This window comes from Nilaparvata lugens, chromosome 5 (genome assembly GCF_014356525.2).
Source record: "Nilaparvata lugens isolate BPH chromosome 5, ASM1435652v1, whole genome shotgun sequence".
NCBI lineage: Eukaryota > Metazoa > Arthropoda > Insecta > Hemiptera > Delphacidae > Nilaparvata > Nilaparvata lugens.
This window is the reverse complement of record NC_052508.1, coordinates 11274637-11301628: the sequence shown is the minus strand read 5'-3', so window position 1 is coordinate 11301628 and position 26992 is coordinate 11274637. Positions and strand designations below refer to the sequence as shown.

At 33.9% G+C, this 26992-nt stretch overlaps 1 protein-coding gene across 2 annotated transcripts in view; it reads left to right on the top strand.

Annotated features, from left to right (window-relative positions):
• The window catches only part of LOC111046492 (choline transporter-like protein 1), a 103162-nt gene that overhangs the window by 19738 nt on the left and 56432 nt on the right, over window positions 1-26992 (top strand). The gene's annotated exons all lie outside the window — the stretch shown is intronic.

Here is a 26992-nt window from a genome sequence, read left to right as displayed (position 1 = left end):
TTTATTATTTTCAAATGAATTGTTTTTCTTCGACATAGTAGCCTACCGGGTTTGAATCAACCTCAACCGTTTGAAACGAGTACCGTAAAGAAAATATTAAGATGTAGATGTAAACAGAGAGTAGGTCTACGGTACCTAGAGTAGCCTATAGAATGAACTCAAATTAAGTTATATTGAAAAAGTAGTGGAGGAATAATATGAAACTTATATTCTCATCTGCAGCGCCGGAAATTAAAAATTGGATTGTAGACCGATGTAGAGAACAAATAGAAGAAAGCTTGCTGACTCAAATGTCGTTGGATTCAATTTCAAGGTTAGAAGATTGCATAAATGGCTCAAGACTGCAATCTTTGTTGAGTTTGTTCAGCTCGCTGAATGCTAAAATAGAATTGTAAATTATTTTATTGCAGGACAATGAAGCAATAGCAAACTACTGACATGCATTTCAAGCACTTTTCTAGTACTACATTCTTTTCAGATTTTCCTGCTTTATTTTCTATTTACATTCCGTTAATTTAACCATATACAGTATTCCACTATTCTTCTTCCATATACAGTATTCCACTATTCTTCTTCCATATACAGTATTCCACTATTCTTCTTCCATATACAGTATTCCACTATTCTTCTTCCATATACAGTATTCCACTATTCTTCTTCCATATACAGTATTCCACTATTCTTCTTCCATATACAGTATTCCACTATTCTTCTTCCATATACAGTATTCCACTATTCTTCTTCCATATACAGTATTCCACTATTCTTCTTCCATATACAGTATTCCACTATTCTTCTTCCATATACAGTATTCCACTATTCTTCTTCCTTCTTTTCCACTATTCTCCTTCCTTATTTTCCACTATTCTTCTTCCATATACAGTATTCCACTATTCTTCTTCCATATACAGTATTCCACTATTCTTCTTCCTTCTTTTCCACTATTCTCCTTCCTTATTTTCCACTATTCTTCTTCCATATACAGTATTCCACTATTCTTCTTCCATATACAGTATTCCACTATTCTTCTTCCATATACAGTATTCCACTATTCTTCTTCCATATACAGTATTCCACTATTCTTCTTCCATATACAGTATTCCACTATTCTTCTTCCTTCTTTTCCACTATTCTCCTTCCTTATTTTCCACTATTCTCCTTCCTTATTTTCCACTATTCTTCTTCCATATACAGTATTCCACTATTCTTCTTCCATATACAGTATTCCACTATTCTTCTTCCATATACAGTATTCCACTATTCTTCTTCCTTCTTTTCCACTATTCTCTTTCCTTATTTTCAACTATTCTCTTTCCTTATTTTCCACTATTCTCTTTCCTTATTTTCCACTATTCTCTTTCCTTATTTTCCACTATTCTCTTTCCTTATTTTCAACTATTCTCTTTCCTTATTTTCAACTATTCTCTTTCCTTATTTTCCACTATTCTTCTTCCATATACAGTATTCCACTATTCTTCTTCCATATACAGTATTCCACTATTCTTCTTCCATATACAGTATTCCACTATTCTTCTTCCATATACAGTATTCCACTATTCTTCTTCCATATACAGTATTCCACTATTCTTCTTCCATATACAGTATTCCACTATTCTTCTTCCATATACAGTATTCCACTATTCTTCTTCCATATACAGTATTCCACTATTCTTCTTCCTTCTTTTCCACTATTCTCTTTCCTTATTTTCAACTATTCTCTTTCCTTATTTTCCACTATTCTTCTTCCATATACAGTATTCCACTATTCTTCTTCCATATACAGTATTCCACTATTCTTCTTCCTTCTTTTCCATTATTCTTCTTCCTTCTTTTCCATTATTCTTCTTCCTTCTTTTCCATTATTCTTCTTCCTTCTTTTCCACTATTCTCCTTCCTTCTTTTCCACTATTCTCCTTCCTTCTTTTCCATTATTCTTCTTCCTTCTTTTCCACTATTCTCCTTCCTTATTTTCCACTATTCTTCTTCCATATACAGTATTCCACTATTCTTCTTCCATATACAGTATTCCACTATTCTTCTTCCATATACAGTATTCCACTATTCTTCTTCCATATACAGTATTCCACTATTCTTCTTCCTTCTTTTCCACTATTCTCTTTCCTTATTTTCAACTATTCTCTTTCCTTATTTTCAACTATTCTCTTTCCTTATTTTCAACTATTCTCTTTCCTTATTTTCAACTATTCTCTTTCCTTATTTTCAACTATTCTCTTTCCTTATTTTCAACTATTCTCTTTCCTTATTTTCCACTATTCTCCTTCCTTATTTTCCACTATTCTTCTTCCATATACAGTATTCCACTATTCTTCTTCCTTCTTTTCCACTATTCTCCCTCCTTATTTTCCACCATTCTACTTCCTTCTTTTCCATTATTCTTCTTCCTTCTTTTCCACTATTCTCTTTCCTTATTTTCCACCATTCTACTTCCTTCTTTTCCACTATTCTCTTTCCTTATTTTCCACTATTCTCCTTCCTTCTTTTCCATTATTCTTCTTCCTTCTTTTCCACTATTCTCTTTCCTTATTTTCCACTATTCTCCTTCCTTCTTTCCCACCATTCTCCTTCCTTCTTTTCCACTATTCTCCTTCCTTCTTTCCCACCATTCTCCTTCCTTCTTTCCCACCATTCTCCTTCCTTTTTTCCACTATTCTCCTTCCTTATTTTCCACTATTCTCTTTCCTTATTTTCCACCATTCTATTTCCTTCTTTTCCATTATTCTCCCTCCTTCTTTTCCACTATTCTCCCTCCTTATTTTCCACCATTCTACTTCCTTCTTTTCCATTATTCTTCTTCCTTCTTTTCCACTGTTCTCCTTCCTCATTTTCCATTATTCTTCTTTCTTTTTTTCCACTATTCTCCTTCCTTATTTTCCACCATTCTACTTCCTTCTTTTTCACTATTCTCCTTCCTTCTTTTGGACATACACCGATTGCGTCCAGCGGTCAAATGGGAGTGATACATGGCTCCTATACACACGTACACTGCTTTCGTCGTGACGTCATCACTGTCACATTATTTGTCCCACTCTCCCGCTCACTCTCTCTCTCTCTTTTGGTAGAGAGTTAGTGGGAAGGATATTTTTAATATTCTTTCCGAAGAATGGACAGTGATATGTCCAAAGCTCCGCCAATATAGATGCATAACAATATAATAATTATCTATAGTTATTACAAATTGCTTTTTTCATATCATATACAGTTCAATAATTATTTTCTTTGTCTATATTATGAAATTCATCTATAATTTTGCCGGGAATCCCCCCCCCCCCCGGTTTGTCAAGCCCACACCATACCCAGTGAGTATAGAATGTTGAGTATATAATTCATTCTATACTCACTGACCATATACCATCAACTTTTCGATAAAAATTTAGCACATATTGACTATTTCAGTCTGTCACACCATGAGTGAATAAGAACAGTTGTGATATGTTTGCTATGCTGAGTGACGGAGGTTCAAAGTTATTAGTGTTTGAAGGTTTTAAGTTTTTTAAAAATATATCTATATCTATCACCTAAATTTTCTCCGTCATTAAAACAAATTCAGAAATGAAAAGTCAATCGGTAGATTCCCCTTCTCTTCCGCTACTCTCCTTCTCTATCAAATCAAATCAAAATCCATTTATTGCCAAAGACAAATTACAATTTGTATAGGCCACGTCATGAGAAAATTACATAAATCATTACATATATAATCATACTCAAGTTCAAGTTCAAGTTTATTCATTCATCTCTTGTACAACATAGAAAATCAAATTGACAATGTACATACAAAAATTATTACAAGAAATAGAATGTGGAGCTCACAAGACTTACGTCCGTTCGTGAGCTTCAAAAAGAAATAGATTAGTCTACAAAAAATTTATAAACAAAGTGGCATAAAATAATATGAAATAAAGTAGGATTAAAAAGTAGGAGATAAAAAATACATACAAAAAAGTAGTAAATAATGGAATTGAAAAGCAGGTAGAAGAATCTTCAAAGTGGAGTTATACATTTTAAACATCGCTAGGCTAGACAGCACAACAGGAACGCAAATGAGAAAAGCATAAAGCTGTTTTAGAGTACGGTAAGCTCGAATGATAATATTGGGCTAGAAAAACTTAGGGCTCTGATATAGTGGAGAAAGTAGTGAGAAACGATCCAAATCACAAAAATACTATCTTATGTTACCAGAGAAGTCAGTGGATGCTTTGATCCAATTTATGGTTTCAATCTTTAGTTTATTTGGTGGAGAATTTGCAAACAAGGTTTGGGGAATTATATTCACAAGCTTATCACACCTATAAGGAAATTGCATCCTACAAACACTAAGATTTGTTTCAGTCATGTCAGAAGATCTAAAAACTCGACGTGTATGGTATGGAGTATACCGGATATTAAATAAATTTTTATTTTTTACCACGTATAATGCTAGGTTTTTTAAATAGAGCTGTTTGATTGATAGTATTTTGCTTTCCTCGAAAAGTGTTCTGGTCGGGTAGAGCCGCGGCTTGTTAAGTGCAATTTTTATTATATGTTTTTGTATGTTGAAAACATTACCAATGTGTCGTTCAGCTGCGCCTCCCCAGACTCTTATCCCGTATTGCAGAACAGATTGAGCGTAAGCGAAATAGGTCATTTTGGCAAGCTGTGGTAGTTTCAAGAGGCTAATTCTATAAAATTTTTGTATTAGATATTTGGCTTTATGACATAATGACTGAATATGAGTATCCCATCTTAGATGTTGGTCAATCATTACTCCCAGGTATTTAACAGACTTCGAGTTCTCCAGTGAAGGGCAGTCACAGCCTGAACCTAGTCCGTTACAGCTATTCTTGTGACTTTTCAAAATTATTTGATTCAATGGTTGAGTTGCAGTATTTGGTGTAAAAGTAATAAAGGAAGACTTTTTATAATTTAAGGTTAGAGTATGATTGTCAAGCCAAGCTTTGACCTCCGAAAAACCCTTCTCAGCTGAAGTTCTAGCTGCCTCCCAAGTTTGACCAGAAAAAATTAAAGTAGTGTCATCGGCAAAAGAAATTGCTTGACCATTTTTCAAGTGCAGGTTCAAGAGGTCATTTATGTATATTATGAATAAGATTGGAGAAAGAACAGTTCCTTGTGGCAAACCATAGTCGAGCATATATTCAGTACTGGATTTATTCCCATTTGATAATATCTGTGATCGCCCTCTCAGGTAACTCGAGAAAAGATTTAAGGGTAATCCTCGAATTCCAATACGGTTAAGTTTTTCCAAAAGTTTTGAATGTGGAATAGTATCAAATGCTTTGGTGAGGTCCATAAATATTGCAATAGATTTCTTTCTTCTACTAAAATTTTCAGTTAAAGTTTTTACTAGTAACGAGATAGCATCCTCTGTATTTTTGCCTTCTTGAAAACCAAATTGGCTGGGATGAATAAAATCTTTCAATCTCAAATATTGTGTAAGACGCTTTTTTATAATTTTTTCCATAACCTTTGAAATACCGCTGAGCAAGCTTATCGGACGATAATTAGTCGGATTTTTAGCATCACCAGATTTATACAAAGGTACAATCTTGGCTACTTGAATTCATCTGGGAAGAAACCTTCTTCAAAGCATCTGTTAATTATGATATTTACAGGTTTAGCAATGCTGTGAGCTATGTTTTTTAAACAACTGTTACTTATGTTATTTACGCCTGGTGCTGAATTGGATTTTAGTGTTTTTATCGTTTGAATAATCTCTGATTCATTTGTCGGGAATAGGAAAAAAGAGTTATGGAAATCAATTTGTGAGTTGTTAGAATTATGATGACTGATTTGAGGTTGTATATTGGTTACATTTTCGTTGTTTAGCTTTTCTGCCAACTTCCTACCAATAGATGAAAAATGTTTGTTCAGGACTTCAGGATCAATATCATTATTCAAAGCTCTCTTTTAGATATCAAGTATCTCGTTTATTGTGTTCCATGTAAAAAAAAAACAAAATACTAAATAAAAACAACAAGAAATCATCACATCAACGTCTTGAAAATTCTCCATATTGAAGGCAAAATATTCATCATTGGTATAAAAACAGTTTCTTATAAGAAAATCCTTAATTTTTAAGTTTTTATTCACTCACTAGTAAGCCTCTTATATGTAACGGTAACTGATTATAAAACCTAATTGCACAAGCCCTAAAACTAATATGACTAGATTTGTACCGACAATATTCGTTTCTAAGGTTCAACCTATTTCTTGTGTTGTGTGAATGAACATCAAAATGACTAGAGAATGAGAGGAAGTTAGTCTTTACAAATAATAAATATTGAAAAATAAAAATACACGGCATACACATAATTCTCAATCTGACAAACAGGAGGAACATTACACATTGTTCTTATTGATTTTTTCTTGTAACACAAAAAGTTAATGGGAATCACTACAATTGGCCCATAATATAGCTCCATACAAAATATGTGAATGCACATAACTATAGTAGACATTTACTAAAATATTTTTGAGACACTATTTCCTTTAATCCCTATTTCTACTTCTTGGTCCTTGTCTCTTCGATATCTCTTCCAAAAATCTTCACCTTTCTCTCTCTCTCTCACCATCTTCCTCTTCAGCAAAACGTGTCTATCCATATCCTTGACCTTCAACTCTGCCCGCTGCTAAAGTTGATAACACGATTTAGTTTCTGTTCTGTCACATCCATCACAATATTTTTTGTTAGTTCTATGAATCACTCTCAAACTACCTGTGATGACGTAATCTCGTTTCAAAGGGAGTCATCATGAACTAGATGGCCCTGAAATGAATCGGAACGTTGAGAATTTTGTTTCCTAAGAAAACCTACCTTTGATTTCGATACTTGCTTAACTACCTCCAAGGAGGCTGTTGAAAACAAAATCACGTGTTCATTTGTATAGGCTATACATGTTCAGTCTCTGTATATAGAACCTCTATGATCGTATCCTATAATCACATCCTGTGGATGAACGTACTATGAATTTATTTTCTTTGTTGCTCTTGGTTATTCATGAATGAGGGTCGGTCCTGTTTGTGCTTGATTCATTCTTTTATGCTTTGGATCAATTTGGCTTTATTCCCAAGGACTGATTTGTAGTTGAGTGAAACTTCGTGAATCTGATCTGTGGGAAGTAAATAATTTGATTATTCTTGCGTTGTATCAACTCTTACTCAGTGAGGATATAATGTAGGCATTTATAGAATGTTACACTCTATAATTGTCTAATAATGCAGTCAATCTGATTTCCTCTTAATTAAATGATAGATTTCAGGCAGTCTTTTATAACAACTGCTTCTCAAAATTTTCTGAAGTGAGATTTGGTGTCCCTCAAGGTTCTACACTGGGGCCACTTCTTTTTCAAATTCAAATTCAAATGATCTTTATTCACAAAAAATCTGGTGTGGTACACTCACACAACTTTCCTTGCTCATATTCGAAACTACGATCAGACTTTTGTATATGTGTCTATAAATAATTGTTTTCAGAGTACTTTTTCCTTTGTGTAAATTGTGAAATTCAATGATTTTTTTAGTCGTCATTTTTTTAAAGTCGTCAAAACAGCTGTTCTACAGATGAAATATCTCGACTATGTGTTCTTTTTATGAACTGCTCTACCTACCTACCTCATGAACGAGAAGGAGGTTACAAAGTCCATTTCTCAAGGATGGGGTGGACCCCCCATTAGTTTCCCAGAAAGGAGACTCATGCCAGTTAATAGAGCTGATAAATAACTATACAGAGTATGAATTTGAAAAAATCGGTCAAGTTATTTTGAAAAAATCGTGAAAAACATGGTTTTTTAGTAATTATCCGCCATTTTTCTCAAGAATATTACGGAGCTCCTGCAATTTTCCAAGGAAAAAACTCATGTCATTTGATAGGACTTATGAATAGCTACCCATGGCTTGAATTTGAAGAAAATCGTTAGAGCCGTTTTCGAGAAAACGGTGAAAAACATGGATTTTTAGTCATTATCCGCCATTTTTCTCAAGAATATTACGGAGCTCCTGAAATTTTCCTAGAAATGAAACTTATGCCAGTTGATAGGGCTTAAAAATAGCTATCCATGGTACAAATTTGAAGAAAATCGTTGGAGCCGTTTTCGAGAAAACCGTGAAAAACTTGGTTTTTTAGCCATTTTCCGCCATTTTTCTCAAGAATATTACGGAGCTCCTGAAATTTTCCCAGAAATGAGACTTATGCTAGTTGATAGGGCTTATAAATAGCTATCCATGATATAAATTTGAAGAAAATCGTTAGAGCCATTTTCGAGAAAAACGTGAAAAACATGGTTTTTTAGTAATTATCCGCCATTTTTTCCGCCATCTTGAATTGAATTTTATTGAATTTCTTATTGTCGGGTCCTCATGGTACAGGGACCTTAAGTTTAAAATTTCAAGTCGATCGGTTAATTAGGAATGGAGTTATCGTGTTCACAGACATACACACACACATATACACACACACACACATACACACACACAGACCAATACCCAAAAATCATGTTTTTGGACTCAGGGGACCTTGAAACGTATAGGAAACTTGAAATTGGGGTACCTTAATTTTTTTTTGGAAAGCAATACTTTCCTTACCTATGGTAGTAGCCTAGGGCAAGGAAAGTAAAAAAAGTAATACAGCAGCAGAAACATTATATAAATAGTGGATATTCCCCACAAAGACAAGTCTGGGTGTGGGGAATGAGCACCGTGAACTGCATTATAACAACCTGACAGTTGAAGATTTACAATAAAAAAAAACAACAAAAACAATAGAATAAGTAAAGTAGAGTAAATAAATAAAAAAGCATCTTTAGAGGATGTGGAGAGCACTTAATGTTGTTGAACCCAAATTTCTGTAGTTTAAGAAAAATATATATACATAATTATATATATGGTACTGAAAAAAAGAAAATAAAATGTGGTTCGAACTGAATAATTTTAAGAGACATACAGAGTCCTGCATATCCAGACAAACATTCACAACCAGGGGTGATGTTGAATGGATATAGGCGGATTGGATGAGCCGCGTTGCGCCGTCCCTACCAATTTCAAAAAGCCACCTTTTAAGGTAGCATTTAAATCATTCATGCTAATGATCTTCCGGCTGCCATAAACAATGATTTTGTTAAGGCTGTGCAAAGGCTAAAAATAAACTTTCTACTCGTGATATTTTTCAAAGTTTTTCGATATCATCAAGCTATCAAAATGAAAAAGTTTTCTCAGGAAAACATTTTTTCTGATAATTACTTTTTGAGATATGAACGCCTAAAGTTTAAATTTTTAGGACAGAACATTTCAAATTCGGTAAGAGATAAATCCATGAGATTTGGAGGATAGATTCTTCATTGTTGATCTAGTAAAACAAAAATTTTCTGAAAATATCAATTTTTGAAAAAGTTATTCAATTTACCAAAAATAACTCAACTGAAAGTTATTTTTAGTAAATTGAATAACTATCTTGAAAATTGATATTTTCAGAAAATTTCTGTTCTACTAGATCAACAATACCATGAAGAACTCCAATCCCATATCCTCTAAATCTCATGGATTCATCTCTTACCGAATTTGAAATGTTCTGTCCCAAAAATGTAAACTTTAGGCGTTCATATCTCAAAAAGTAATGATCAGAAAAAAATGTTTTACCGAGAAAACTTTTTAATTTTGATAGCTTGATGATATCGAAAAACTTTGAAAAATATCACGAGTAGAAAGTTTATTTTTAGCCTTTGCACAGACTTAACAAAATCATTGTTTATGGCAGCCGGAAGATCATTAGCATGAATGATTTAAATGCTACCTTAAAAGGTGGCTTTTTGAAATTGGTAGGGACGGCGCAACGCGGCTCATCCAATCCGCCTATATCCATTCAACATCACCCCTGGTTGTGAATGTTTGTCTGGATATGCAGGACTCTGTATGTCTCTTAAAATTATTCAGTTCGAACCACATTTTATTTTATTTTTTCAGTACCATATATATAATTATGTATATATATTTTTCTTAAACTACAGAAATTGGGTTCCACAACATTAAGTGCTCTCCACATCCTCTAAAGATGCTTTTTTATTTATTTACTCTACTTTACTTATTCTATTGTTTTTGTTGGTTTTTTTTTGAAGAAAAACTTTGGAAAATATCACCAGTAGAAAGTTAATTTTTAGCCTTTGCACAGCTTTGAAAAGAATATCTATTAAATATTTGCCCAATACTTTATATTAGTAAACATTATGTATTTTTGCAGAAAGCAGTTGCAAATACCGATAGCTATTGAGAGACTCACGTTATCAAGTCAGTATTTGAACAGCTTGCATTGGTATGCTATCCTTGTCTCTCACTAGACAAAACAGTTAGCTTCATCCTTTTTCAATTCCGCACCGTTGCCAAATTGTTTGCAGGGCATGTAGCCTGTAGCCTTGATGTACTGCCAGAATATTTAATCTCAATTATGTACATTTATTATTAAATAATGGAAATATATTTTCTCGATGAATAGAATTTTTTTTATTTACAAGAACCAACGATATGAATCATGATTGCTACAATTATTTTCATATTTTTTTCTGGAACTGTACTAAATCTTCTCCATGAATTGAATTCCAAGGATATGTGTGTGATATTCTGTTTGGTGTGTTTTTGGACTTCCATATTAAGCTTTCAAATTCAAAATTGAAAATGTATGTAGTGTTTTGTTTCAATTTGGAAATTAGTGAAGAATTGAATAGTCTCACATAACCTTTATTAAATTTGGACACAGATGGAAATTACTGAGATATTGCAATTATTCAAATCAATTAATTATTATTACTGAACGAAAATCCAAATTAAATACTGTAATTTACCCCGAAGACTTCCTGGTGAGTCTAATTCCCGGGTAAACTTCCTGACCGGCAATTAGGAGGTACTGGCTTCGATTCCCGGGCTAACAAATAATTTTTGAATAGTAGCGCTCATCGAATTTCCATCTAGCTGTTTCTGTTTACCCTGTTGCCAATATTAGAGTAAAAATCAGACTATAGAATTATTATTCATCATAAATCAGCTGTAGTGTGGACTATTAATTGCATGCAGTGAAGCATGTAATTGATAACTCGAAATAGCATAATATTTTCTCCTGACTTTTCTCTGCTTTCAACTTGGTAAACTCGGTAAGTTTTTGATGATAGTAGCATAGCTGTTCACATCAAATTATTAGCATTGTCGATATAACAACCCAAACAGCCATTAGTCGTTTATACACCGATATCTGGCCGGCACGACAGGACAGGACAGAATTTACTCTGATGAACAGTACCTATTAGAGGAGACTGGTTTATAACTGCGCGAGGTCTACTGTTCACAGAACTACTAGTTTATTTATACCTTTCATAATAGGCCCACACGAATCATGATGAATGATTGGGACGAGAAGCAACATGCTAAGCTTTTCAAAACTGCTCAATTTCCAAAAAAATACAGAAAAATGTCCAAAAATAGCGCAATATTTTGATATTTGTAGAATAATGGATTTTGATTGGTTCATGTGTGCTGCGCTTCTAAGTCACCAAATTCGTTTTACTACTTATAGTTTTATACTGAAGTAAGCATTAAAAAGAATATCTATTACATATTTTCCAGGTAGCTCAACACTTTATATTAGTAAAAATTATGTATTTTTGGAGAAAGCAGTTGCAAATTAGGTATTGAGAGACTCACGTTATCAAGTCAGTATTTGAACAGCTTGCATTGGTATGCTATCCTTGTCTCTCACTAGACAAAACAGTTAGCTTCATCCTTAAATCACTTTTTGCTATTAGAGAAAACAACTAGTCATATATGACTGCTAGTCGTTTTTCTAATAGCAAAAAGTGATTTAATAATAAGCAGTGCGTGATGGAAAACAAAATTGAAGAATTTATTTTTATTCACAAGAATTAACTATATGAATCATGACAATGGATTGCTAGAATTATTTTCATATTTTTTCTGGAATTGTACTAAATCTTCTCCATGAATTGACTTCCAATGATATGTGAGTAATATTCTGTATGGTTTGCTTTTGGACTTCCATAAGCTTATGGCTTTCGAATTCAAAATTGAAAATGTATGTAGTGTTTTGTTTCAATTTGAAAATTAGTGAAGAATTGAAAAGTCTCACATAACCTTTATTTGGACACAGATGGAAATTACTGAGATATTGCAATTATTCAAATGAATTAATTATTATTATAGTACGAAAATCCAAATTAAATACCGTAATTCACCCCGAAGCATTCCTGGTGTGTCTAATTCCCGGGTAAGCATTCCTGACCGGCAATTAGGAGGTACTGGGTTTGATTCCCGGGCTGACAAATAATATTTTTGAATATTAGCGCTCATCAAATTTCCATCTAGCTGTTTAACCTGTTGCCAATATTTGCAGCAGCAGAATTACATAGGTGGATGGTTTCGTATAAAGGTGAATAGGATGAAGTTACCCAATGAGGATAATTTGAAGTCTTCGGGGTGAATTACAGCATTTAATTTGGATTTTCGTTCAATAATAATAATTTAATTGGACAATTTATTTTATGAAATTAGGATAAAAATAAGTTTTGGACTGTAGTCGGTTTCTTTGCCCTTAAGTTGATTGTGAATGATAAATAAATAAGTAAATAAATATTAGGAATATTATATCACATATACCGTGATGACTTGAATGACAGCTATCTACTATATAAAGCAGTGGAAAAATAGAATTGGCATCTATGATATCATTTCCAATGCATTTATAACGTGAATCCTACCAAGTTATATAGTGAGGTCCACGTTATAATGACAGTGTTTGATTAGCAATGGTATAGCTATTCTTATCTATCATCCAACAAAGCTTGAAGCGCTATCTCTTTCTCGCTTTGCTCTGTTGCCAGATTGTCTTTTAACAATGTAGAATTAATAATTAATTAACAAAATATTTCATCTTAAATATGAAAATTCATTATGAGAAAATTGAAAAATAGAATTTTTTGCTTAATAAAATATAATTGATTATTTTAAACGAGAATGAACCGTAAATATTACATCAATAAACCTGTATCAGCTACCGTCTATAGAAGGCATTGACAAGACAATGAGGATCGGCAACGTTTTTCTTCTATCTTTTTCCACTGCCATTATAACGTGGACCTCACTATAGGAATATTATAACGTGATGACTTGAATCACAGCTATAATCTACTATAGAAGGCAGTGGAAAAAGAGAATTGGCACCTATGCTGGCATTTCCACAGAGTCTATAACGTAAATCTCAGCAAGTTATAGTGATTCGGTACGGAAGTGTAGAAAGTCAACCGACTTCATTCCCGGTGAAAAGAACGGATTATCCTCATTGTACTAAAATAACGGTTCATAAAATCATACAGCAGCAGCAGCAGCAGCATTGTAGTTCCCCTATCTTTCCTGAATAGCAACTTCGTTCCAGCTCATTGAATCGTTCCCAATAAAAATTATTGTAATGCTGGTTTGCATTTCTATTTTTTAGTAGACCGTGACTATTAAGGCTGTGTTAAAGGCTAAAAAAAAAACTTTTTCTCCTCAGGAAAATTGCTGCTTTGCCTCGGGCTTCAAACTTTTTCCCACAGGGAGAAAAAGTCGTACTTTTCACTCTAGATATACAAATAACTATTAAATTTGATATTTTTTAGAGGTTTTTATTGTTAATACTATCAAGCTATTAAAACTCTCAGTCGAGTCATTTTTGAAAATTGAATAACTACATCAAAATTTATATTTTCAGGAAATTTCCATTTTATTCAATCAACAATATCATGAACAATTTATCTACCAAACAGTAGCGTTGTCTTCATGTCTTAAGCTGCGTTTACACCAAAGTTATTAACAAAATGTTTATTTTTCCGTCCTTATAGATTCTATTAGATTGAACATAACTTATCATACACATGATGTGCATATCTGCTTGTCAAGCTTCGTTTAATCTTATAGAATCTATAAGGACGGAAAAATCAAATCAATTTATTCTCACAATTTACAAATAATACAGTACAGTTACAGTACATTTATATATACCTTACGTTGTGAGAGACTCACATGTAGGCTTAAGCCTGTGTTTGTGAGGGCCTGGCGTAATTCGCTGAATTTAAAATCGATAAACTAAATTATGAAAATTAATATTATATTAAACTAAATTTGAGAAAAATACAGATTAAAAATATGATATGAATAAATGTTGATATTAAAGAAAGAAAACAAATCATTGGCTGCAGAAACAGCCAGTTATAATTGAAGACTAAAAAATGAGTAAAACTAGAAGATAGATATACACTATAGCAATGCAATTAAATACTAAGTTATTAAGAAATTTTCATAACCTAAAATGAATGATGGTGATGATGACGATGGACGATCTAATCAAAAACATTTAATATTATAACAGTAAACTACACTGGCTGCAAAAAAAAATAAACACTATAGGACTTGGATTCCGAAGGACCACAGAAAGGTTACCAAGTTCCAACAGCATTAAAAATATGCCTTCTTTAGCTGTTGCAATATAAATATATAACTAGTCACCCCCTGGGTTGGAGAACTCGTTCATGAACTGTTGTATTGTAATCCTTGAAACCCACAACTTTTAATTATACAGAGGTGGTGAAAATTATGGAAACAGCTAAATATTTCTTCTACAAGAGTAATTTGTCAGTAGTTTTCATTGGGGATCCTATTTGAAATGAAAAATAATTAATCTGTCGCTTCATCATCTTTGACCCACATATATGAATCCAAATTCATTTTTATATGAGAAGGTGGTGTGATACATGATTTCAATTGGACTACAGAGTTCCAAGAGCAAATGAATGGCGAAAACCGCACATTGATATCTCAACCAGAATCAGTTTGTTGGTGTAAAAGTTGTAACTTAAATTATGTTGTTTCCAAACCATATAATGAAGAATTTCTAAAGATGAGCGAAGTGACATCAGCAAAGCGAAGCTCTTTGATATTGAAAGAAATTATTTAACACCCAGAATTCACTTTTATTGAAGGAGCTCCCAAAAAGCCAGCCTCAGATGTTATGAATTGAAAAACTGTAGTAATATTGCAAGCAATCAATTCTTCAGCTGACTAAATGATAAATCATAACAATTTTTTTCTTATGCACTTTCAATGTTAATTTTATATCCTGAGAAGTGTGAGAAGGAGTGAGTCAAATTCGTTGTTCACCGAACTTCACCTGAAAAAAGGTTCGAAGAACACTTGTTCAAAATTTGAAGCTGATTGATCAATTCTTTCTGAAGTTATTGTAGAACAGACAACGACTTCGGTTTCTAGTAAGTCAAAAGTGAGAACTCGCCAACGCTCGTTCAATTAATTCCGAAGTATAGATCTATTTGACGTGACATTATATTATAAACATATATGATATGTTTTGTGAATGTATTGATAAATGAATAAATAAATCTTTGTAATGTCACGTCAAATAGATCCATACTTCGGAATTAATTGAACGAGAGTTAGCGAGTTCTCACTTTTGACTATTTATTATATAGTTATGACTGGGGGAAAGCAACACAGGCTTAGCCCAAGACTGCTCTCCTTGGATCTCAGACTCGAAGAGGCACAAAGACAGACAGACTCAAGTTTTAACACATCACTAAGTGTAAAAAAGGAAGAAAACACTGCTCTTCAGTCCCAGCTGCTAGGAGTTCTTCAAGTAGCGTGGGAAGAAGAATTATGAATAGGAATCAGAAGAGGAAGTTGCAATTACTGAAAAGAGATATAGGTAGACCTAGGAAAAGATGGTTATAAAATATAAAAGATGAATAACTTATTTAATGATTATTTTAATTTTAGACTACTGTACTGTAATAGATAGATATAAAATTTTGTGAGTCGGAACAGGCAAGAACCTAAACCTTGAATGAAGGAAGAAGATTAAATTATGTTTTGTTTCAACAGCGTTAAAAATATGCCTTCTTTAGCTGTTGCAATATAAATATATAACTAGTCACCCCCTGGGTTGGAGAACTCGTTCATGAACTGTTGTATTGTAATCCTTGAAACCCACAACTTTTAATTATACAGAGGTGGTGAAAATTATGGAAACAGCTAAATATTTCTTCTACAAGAGTAATTTGTCAGTAGTTTTCATTGGGGATCCTATTTGAAATGAAAAATAATTAATCTGTCGCTTCATCATCTTGACCCACATATATGAATCCAAATTCATTTTTATATGAGAAGGTGGTGTGATACATGATTTCAATTGGACTACAGAGTTCCAAGAGCAAATGAATGGCGAAAACCGCACATTGATATCTCAACCAGAATCAGTTTGTTGGTGTAAAAGTTGTAACTTAAATTATGTTGTTTCCAAACCATATAATGAAGAATTTCTAAAGATGAGCGAAGTGACATCAGCAAAGCGAAGCTCTTTGATATTGAAAGAAATTATTTAACACCCAGAATTCACTTTTATTGAAGGAGCTCCCAAAAAGCCAGCCTCAGATGTTATGAATTGAAAAACTGTAGTAATATTGCAAGCAATCAATTCTTCAGCTGACTAAATGATAAATCATAACAATTTTTTTCTTATGCACTTTCAATGTTATTTTTATATCCTGAAAAGGTCGAAGGAGTGAAAAAATTCTGTTCCTCCAACGAACTTCACCTGTAAAAAGGTTCGAAGAATACGTGTTCAAAATTTGAAGCTGATTGATCAATTCTTCCTAAAGTTATTGTAGAACATTCAAACAGTCGGACAACGACTTTTGCCTGTAGTAAGTCAAAAGTAAGAACTCGCCAACGCTCGTTCAATTAATTCCGAATTATAGTTCTATTTGACGTGACATTATATTATATATTTTGTGAATGTATTGATAAATGAATAAATAAAATCTTTGTAATGTCACGTCAAATATATCTATACAGTACTTCGGAATTAATTTGAACGAGCGTTAGCGAGTTCTCACTTACGACTATAGTATATAGTTATGACTGGGGGAGAGCAACACAGGTTTAGCCCAAAATTGCTCTCCTTTGGATCTCAGACTCGAAGAGGCACAAAGACAGGCTCAAGATGTAACACATCACTAAGTGTAAAAAAGGAGGAAAACTACTCTTCAGACCCAGCTGCTACTAGACGTTCTTCAAGTGGCGTGGGAAGAAGAATAATTATGAATAGGAAGCTGAAAAGGAAGTTGCAATTACTGAAAAGAGAGAGAGAGAGGGTGAGAGAGAGAGAGAGAAGACATTAGGAAGACGCATTACTGGCTAAACATACTATACAAACATAAGAAAATAATATGTTTTAAACTTTTTATATGATATCAACTGTTTTATGCATTTTATGGAATGAAGAATTTGAAACTTGAACCTTCACATGAGAAATCACTCATTCATGTAGTAAAGTACTTCACTAAACGTATTCCATCTAATAATTTGAAGAGTTGAGTGAGACTTTTAAAACTATAACTACACCATGGGATATCTATTGACCGTGCAAAGTGAGGTCTAAGATTCAAGTCGACGGTATCATAAATATAGTTAGTGTATCAGTGTGGATGTGCTTATGGTTTGGGACGTCTTTATAACTGCGCGAGGTCTACTGTTCACAGAACTACTAGTATTTTACTACTAGTTGTGTGAACAGTAGACCTCACGCTGTATTCTCATCCACAAGTACCTGATTGAAACTATAGACCTTATGGAAATACAGCAATTTTATAGACTGGCTTCTCCACTCATCTGTGTAATCACTTGTCAGCTGATTTTATGATGAATAATTCTATAGTCTGATTTTTACTCCAATATTGGCGTATGAAGGAGGTTCCTTTCTCCTTTTTATATTAATCCTTGAGATGCAAAATTTCCAAAATCCTTGTATATACGTCGACGTGCAATTAAAAAAGGAACATACCTGTCAAATTTCATGAAAATCTATTACCGCGTTTCGCCGTAAATGCGCAACATATAAACATTTAAACATTAAGAGAAATGCCAAACCGTCGACTTGAATCTTAGACCTCACTTCGCTCGGTCAATTAAGCAAGAAATTATATTTTTCAATAATTCATAATGAATTTACATGATTGAGATGAAATATTTTGTTAATTCTACATTGTTAAAAGACGATCTGGCAACAGAGCAAAGAGATAGCGCTATCCGCTTTGTTGAATGATAGACAAGGATAGCAATACCATTGCTAATCAAACACTGCCATTATAACGTGGACCTTACTGTAGAACTGGACGGGATTCACTGTGGATGAAAAAATGTTTCACCTTTATAGCTGTCAGACGAAATAGTAGAGTTTGGGCTAGAGCAGGGTTGCAGCTGCTCTTAGAAAACGGTTGTGACCATGACCTTGAAGGGTGGATGTAGTTAAATTCACTTTGTAATGTCTCCATTCCTTGGGAATAGCATGGAAGCTTCCCATTCAATCTGTACTGACAGATTGGAGTGAATTCTCACCGTATCTATTTATACGTTTTGTGTGTGTGTGTGTGTGTGTGTGTGTTGTCGAGAATAGAACACACCTTTCATTCATCAATATCATAAAGTGAAGATTGTATTTTTGTCATAATTTGTTTTGGGATGGTTTGCCGTGTGTGTGTGTGTGTGGTGTGTGTGTGTGTGTGTGTGTGTGTGTGTGTGTGTGTATGTGTGTGTGTGTGTGTGTGTAGTCGAGAATAGAACACACCTTTCATTCATCAATATCGTAGAGTGAAGATTGTATTTTTGTCAGTCAAAATTGAGAAAGATAAGACATGGTAGAGTATGATGCTAAAGGTCTCTACTGAAAGATTATAGTAGGTGGAGATAGGTCATCTATTCTATAGGCCAAGCATTTTAGACTATTAAAGGTTGATTTATTAACTTGTGTATTGGAAAGATAGTCCAAGTGTGAGAGAGTTTACTGCCAGCTGAAAGAAAATTCCATAAAATTTAACTGCTGTTAAATGTTGTCTTATAAAAGGAAACAATGCCAGAAGAACCAGTGAATGGAACTGATGTGAGATTAAGTTTTAATAGGAGTTTCTAACATGTAACATCGTATTTTATAAGAAACAATTGTATAAGGAGACGATAGATTAATCGGTTTATAGATGGTTAAAGTTGATTTGATTCTCGTGAAACTAACCCTGGTATACTTGTAAATAGATTTAATTTTCCAAGTATTTTAAAAAGGGTTGGTTTAGGAGATAGTAGCAGGTAACCCGTGCTCCGCAAGGGTGCAATTAAAAACTTGACATACTGAAATCTTGAAGAATTTAAAATAGGCATATAAACATTCTCGGTAAATTAAGAATTCACATGCAAAATTTATAAGCCAATTCTTTCATTTATTACATTATATATTACAAAGCATTTCCTATAAAATTTAAACTGAATATTCTTTAATCGTAATCTGCATAAGTAGATTAATTTAACGAATCAAATTTTAGGCCTCTATCTGGAAATTCTTCATTCCATTTCACAATCTCAACGTCAAATTAATGATCGGGCGAAAATCAACAGGATAAGCCCAAAACTTTTTTTCTCATTAACTTTGATAATAAAATAGTCCAAAAAATGAGGTTATTGTTACCGCCAACCTGTGGCCGTAACATTTATGTGAACATCTTACAATAATCTCAAAAATTTACAGTGCAAATATACATGATTCCCATTTGAAATATTCTATGTTTATATTGTACATTGGGGAACCGAGCATCGCTCTTGAGTACAAAAGCATAGAAAACTTATTACGAAAGAAGAAATTATAATAATATGCATAGTTCATACAGAAATGTTCTATAGTGAGGTCCACGCCACGTTATAATGACAGTATTTGATCAACTTTGGTTTTGCTATCCTTGTCTATCATTTGACAGAGCCGGTGGTAGTATCCTTTTCTAGGTCCACAACGGTGCCAATTATGTTTTGACAGTGTATAAATATGATTAATTAATGCAGAGAATCGGCATCGCTATTCTTCTATCTTTATCCACTGTCATTATAACGTGGACCTCACTATATCTAATCACAATTAATTGAGATTAATTCCCAGAGGAATGCAAAAATTCCCTTCACAAAGGCCCCGTTGCACAAAAGCCGGTTAAATTTTAATCCTGAATGATTTCACGTGAACTAAATCAGAGAAGACCATTTCAAAAAGATGGTTCTACTGGAATTAATCAGGATTAAAAAAATCCGGCTTTTTTCAACCGGCACTAAGTACCTGATTGAATGATTACAAAAGTTAACAGCTGAGTCATAATTTTGACACAGTCCCAAACAAAAGAACTCGCTCACGCACTTCCATCACCAACAGACGACGAAATAATTATTATCAGCTGTTTTTCCAAGGATGAATAATAATTATCCTTTCAATGTCCTTCAGCGAGTTTTCCCAGAGATGAGACCTAGTGCAATTGAATTTTCATATTATAAAGCTGCAATGTTCTGAATTTCGTGAGAATCGTTAGAGCCGTTTTCGAGATCCGGTAAAATACAAACATATAAAGAGAAATTGCTCGTTTAATAGTATAGAATTGTAATAGACGATATCGGAATGTTTATCATCATGTACATCAGATAGATTTCTTTCATATTGGAGAGTGTTAGGATAGTACTGTAATGACGGGAGGGGTAGTCATTGTTGTATTCAGAACTGCCCTTGGATACAAGCTAGGTGTTTGTTCAATAATATTAGCAACAATTTTCCAGCCACCATTACTATTGCTTTGTGTCTTTTTCACAAAAGAACACAACGTTCCACTTTAGTTTATTGGATGATTACTGAAGGTCTGCTCTGCTGAAGTGGGGGTTTATTGAATCGAACTATATTGTTGATGAATCACTGGAGGTTTAGTTTGTTGAAGTGGGGGTTTACTATGTTTTTGATGAAATTGAATCGAATTTTATTGTTGTTGAATGATTACTGGAGGTTTAGTTTGTTGAAGTGGGGGTTTACTACGTTTTTGATGAAATTGTATCGAACTTTATTGTTGTTTTATTGTGGGTTGGTTGTTGGTTTAGTGGATATGGGCTACATGAATCGATGATGGAAATTGGATTGCTTACTTTCGTTGGGTGACGGACATGACATGCGAAAATAGTTCGTTGGATGACATTGAAAAATAGAGCTGAACCAGAGATAAATAATCTAGATCTAGACAATTAAACGGTTTCTTTCTTTACTCTACGGCTACACTCCATCAATCACCCAGGCTATTATGAGTATAATTTGTGCAACCCAAAATATTCTATTTTGTAGTGTTTTTGTTAGATAAAGGTACAATCTGTCATAAGATGAGAAATGCTACTATTGAAGTCTCATAAAGATAAATTTATTGAATCTGAAGGGAGTGAAAAAGAAAAGATGTTCACCTAACATTTCCCCTGCCTTTTTAACTGATTGATCTATGTTTCAACTCGGATTTTCTTTCGTCTGTCTGTATGTATGTAACGCGATTACGGCCAAACGCGTCAATAGAATTCTATGAGATTTGGCAGGAACATTCCTTTTTAACTGTGCGTCGATGTATACACAAGGTTTTTTGAAAATTTGCATTCTAAGGATAACTTGAAAGAAAAAGGAATTTCCTCCATACTCCGATATCACTATATGTATCATCTACTCTGAAGATAGCATTAATCAGACTATAGAATTATTCATAATCAATCAGCTGACAAGTGGACTATTCATTGCATGCATTACACAGATGTCTGGAAAAGCCGGTGAACAGGTGACGCCAGATACTTGTAGATGAGAAAACTGCGTGAGGTCTAATATTGACAGAACTACTAGTATTTGACTTTTTAAAACGTCTCACTATAGACTACGTTACTCATAAGACATCTCAGGAAAACTTCAGTTCCAATCCTATCCAATACATTTATTTCTAATCCTTCCTATTTTTAATTCATATCCTAATCCCATGAATATACTTTATTAGATTTCCAATCATAAAACTACCGGGTGTTTCAGAAAGAATGACCCTATTTTAAGCAGTTATATTAATTTTAAAAAATAGTGTACACAAACCAATTTTACATCAAATTACTCATAGAACTATCAAGTTTATGATGATGTACAGTATTATAAGTGTTCTATGTGCCCTCCTCCTTTCGGGACGACATCTAAACGGTAGCCAAACTCATCCCAGACTGTTCGCAAGATGTATGTCTTCTCGGACTGCATCAGTTACCCTGGATTTTAGCTTCTCATATCAAGTGCTAAGGGAGTAACATAAACACGATCTTTAACGTTGTTCCTCCCTTAGCACTTGATATTGAGGAGCTAAAAACCAGGATAACTGATGCAGTAGCTACAGTCCAAGAAGACAGACATCTTGCGAACAGTCTGGGATGAATTTGGCTACCGTCTAGATGTCGTCCGAGCCTCAAAAGGAGGACACATACAACACTACTTATAATACATCATCACCTGGATGCAAAATGCCGCATCGCGCCTCCTCAGGTGTACATCCAGCTAAAGTTTGTCATGAGATGCATTAACTATTTGGCGGTACGAAGTTCGCCGGGCCAGCTAGTATTTAATAAAGTTTCATTATGAACTATCTTGTCATGTAATAGAAAGTTTGAAAGCTGTTAGCATACTAATATTATACAACCTAATTATAAGTATAGTAGCCTATATGACTAATTTGTATGCCGTGACATGTAGTCTCTAATGATGTGGGGAAGGTCTTTTGTGTGTGTCAGAGAGAGATAAGAGTAGATTTCTTTACTTTCTCTCTCTCTTCCCTAGAGAGAGAGAGAGTGAGAGAGAATGAGATACAGAAAGAGAGAGAGAGCGAATTAGAGAGAATGAAATACAGAGAGAGAGAGAGAAAAAGAAAGAAAGAGAGAGAGAGCGAATTAGAGAGAATGAGATACAGAGAGAGAAAGAGAGAGAGAGAATTAGAGAGAATGAGATACAGATACCGAGAGAGAGAGAGTGAGAAAGAAAGAAAGAGAGAGAGAAAGAAAGAGAGAGATTGATTGATTGATTATATGCCTTTATTAGTGATCGTGCGTGTGTCGATACGTGGCTGTCAAGGTCCTTTCCTAATGTGATTGTTATACAGTAGCTTCTCTGGGGAACCAGTAATGTGCACTAGGTGTCACCATAGAGGAAAACTGTATAGTGAGGTCCTCGTTATAATGGCAGTATTTGACTAATATTGGTTTTGATATCTATTTAATCTATTTAATTATTCAGAATTACAGAAATTACAGAAAAGTACCACAGGCTTATAAGCCCAAAACGGTCCAATTCTAATTTATACAACAGTCCAAATGTAGCTAGGTCACTTCAATATTCTTCAGTTATACACTCAATTTACAATTCAAAACACACAAAATCATTTTTAAATTTAAAAAAATACTTCTAAACTAAATTAAATCAATCACAATTAATTAGAAAATTCCAAACTAGATATACTTGCCCATCATTCGACAAAGCATTCACAAGTTAATTGCTTAATGAATTGACCTACTAAAATATTGAAGAATTTAATATACAGAATTTAATTAATTTGATAGGCCTATAACCATTCTCAGTAAATTAAGATTCAATATATTGTCACCTGGTAATATGGGACATATATATGTATATTATATGAATCATATAATTATTTATCTCATATTGATCAAGATTTTAGAGTTTTAAAATTAAAAAAGTTCAATGAACAGTGTTTTTGTCTTCGAACAATCTTTGTCATCGACAGAAAGATTGTTTATTTCATTTGTTGTCAATATTAACGTAGCTTCTCTTTTGTTTCTAATAACAAGCTTGTGCAACAGTTAAAAATATGTACTTAAAATGGCTTTCATGTTTGGCATTGACTGAGTTTATATTAATACCCAAAATTTAGCTTTTGGGGCAGAGCTCGTTCGTTAGGACTGTGAGAAAAGTCCGGCTGATCCAGTGAAAAAGGCTAGATTTCGTTTCGTTTTATAATACAGTTATATTCTGTCACAGATCGGGCAGTTTAAAATAATTGTATTGTTAAAGGAGACGGGTTCTGAGCCTATTCATTGGTTCAGTTAATTTTTGTTCTTTTAAAATACTAACAGTAAAGTCGCGATTAAACCAGTGGATGCCAAAAGGGGAAGCCATATTCAAAAAGTAGGTGACTACTGGATAAGATCATTGTTCTTAATTTTCATAACCACAAAGATTGAATCATCATTAGCAGCAAGCGAGTGTTTTCCCCATTAAATTCATATCAATAATGTTTTTATAAAAAAATAATCTTGTTTTGTTTAAATGTAAATATGTTAAAGACTCATTAAAGTTCTAGTTATTCTGTTCTCTTTTGTTATCATAGTTCTTTCCCTCCTTACATAATTGGTGTAAGCACATCGTGCTCACAATATGAAAAAATCAAGTTAATCAGTCCAGTAGTTCAGACATGATGATGCGTCATTCATGAATTTCCTATTCCGTACGTGTATAAGCCAAATCTTCCCTTTATTATATTACTATCAGGTAACCCGTGCTCTGCAAGGATCCAATTGAAAATTTGAAAAACTGAAAATTTGACCGAGTGGAATCTTGAAAAGTTTGAAATAGGCCTATAACCATCCTCGGTAAATTGAGAATCTATATACAAAATTTCGAATTAACCAGTCCATAGTTCAGACATGATGATGCGTCATTAATGAATTTCCTATTCCGTACGTGTATAAGCCGATTCTTTCCTTTATTTTAATATAGATAATTCTATTTATCAAATTGACAGTAGATTCATGTACTGGCTCATTCCATTATTGATAGTCTAAGTACTTCTTATCATCTCTGAAATTTCGCAGTTTTCCTGTAATTTCCCCATGAATCGTGTCAAGGCTTATGAGAAATTTCTTGTCAAATTCCTTTGTCTATTTCTTTATTATTCATATCTTTTATCGTTCACTTTATCGTTCATACTTTTAGATACTATTCTAACATTATTTCCTCTCTTACTCCTTCCTCGATCTCAGTTACATCTCCATATTCTTCTTCAACCCTTTTCTCTATTCTTTTCCTTCTTTGTCCCGCTTCCTTTATTCATTCCTCTTCTTATATTTGACACTTATTCACTTCACCCACATAAATTGAGACTGTGTTTGTGTGCAATAAATTGCTGATGACCAGACCAGGTTATTGGGGCAGATAAGAGAAGGAGAATAAGATAAAGAGAAAAAGAAGAAGAAAAAGATCAAGACAGGAGAAGAAGACGATGAAGAATAAGAAGATGAAGAAGAAGAAGAAGATGAAGAAGAAGAAGAATAATAAAGAAGAAAACGAAGAAGAAGACAGGAGGAGGAGGAGAGGAGAAGAAGAAGAAGAAGAAAAAGAAGAAGAAGAAGAAGAAGAAGAGGAAGAAGAAGAAGAAGTAGGAGAAGATGATGAAGAGGAAGAAGAAGATGAAGAAGTAGATGAAGGAGCAGACGACAAAGAAAAAGAAGAAGAGAAGAAGGGAGGAGTTGGAGGAGGTGTAAGAAGATGAAGGAGAAGAAGAATGAGTATCAGAGGAAGAAGGAGAAGTTCATAATGATAGAGAAGGAGGAGGTGAGGAAGAAGAAAAAAAGAAGAAGACAGGAGAAGAAAGAAGAAGAGGAAGAAGAAGAAGAAGCAAAAGAAGAATGGTGAAAGAGGTGGAGAAGGACATGAGTGTCTATCGATTCCCCAAAAGAAGAAGAGAAGAAGGGAGGAGATGGAGGAGGTGTAAGAAGATGAAGGAGAAGAAGAATGAGTTTCAGAAGAAGAAGGAGAAGTTCATAATGATAGAGAAGGAGGAGGTAAGGAAGAAGAAAAAGAAGAAGAAGAAGACAGGAGAAGAAAGAAGAAGAAGAAGAAGAATGGTGAAAGAGGTGGAGAAGGACATGAGTGTCTATCGATTCCCCTCCTCCTCCTCCTCATCCACCTCCTCCTAATCCTCCTCCCTCCCTATAATACTACTTGAGTGAAATGCACTGCAAACTGTCACACCATTCCTTATGGATGCTTTCCATCCAAGTAATGCTGACAAATTACCGTGAATTAATAACTCACCATAATTCTAACCGTCCCTCCCCTCGAATCAACCCTTATCAACGATAATTTCCAGATTCCACCCACTTGTGTGAATTTGTGTGAGTTCCCTTCTTTGTTTCCACACTCCAATGATCATTATTATTCTATCTCTCACTCTTTCTTCCCTCTCCAATCTCTCTCTCTAGGGTTGTGTGGTAGAGAGGACCAGGAGTCCTAACTCCGCCCAAATAAAGGCATATAATCAATCAATCAATCTCTCTCTCAATTTTTTCCTGTCTCTCTCTCTCTCTAGGGTTGTGTGACAGAGAGGACCAGGAGTCCTAACTCCGCCCTAATAAAGGCATATAATCAATCAATCTCTCTCTCTGTCTCCTTCTCTCATTTTTTCTCTCTGTATCTCTCAATGTTTTTTTTTCTCTCTCTCTTGGCAGATAGTTAGTGGAAAGGATATTTTGAATATTCTTTCCGAAGAATGGACATTGATGTGTCCAAAGCTCCGCCAATTTATGCAGATGCATTACAATATTAACTATAGTCATTCCATATTGCTTCTTCATATCATATACAGTTCAATAATTATTTTCTTAATCTATATTATGTAAATTCATCTATAATTTTGCTGTATTGTAAGCTATTGTATATAAGTGTATAAGCCAGTATATATTGTAATCTACATAAATAATTAAAGTACTCAATCAATCTTCGCCCTCCTAGATTTTTAATGAAGGCAGCGATTCAATTCTTAAAATTTGATTTGTTTAATCTAGTAATTATTTAGCGTTGTATTTGAGGATTGAGTTTCAAGAGAGGGCCGGCTGCGCCCTAACTCCGCCCTCCCAGGTAAAAATTGATAAAGTCAGCGATTCTATTACTTTCTCTCTCTTGCCTCTCCTGCCTTTGCTCCTACTTATCCTTATAGTTTCTCCACATTCTCGTTATGCTACCTCTGTCGGTCTCTTGTCTCTTCATTTTTTTCTGCTATTTCCCTCTATACTCTTCTCTATTTCC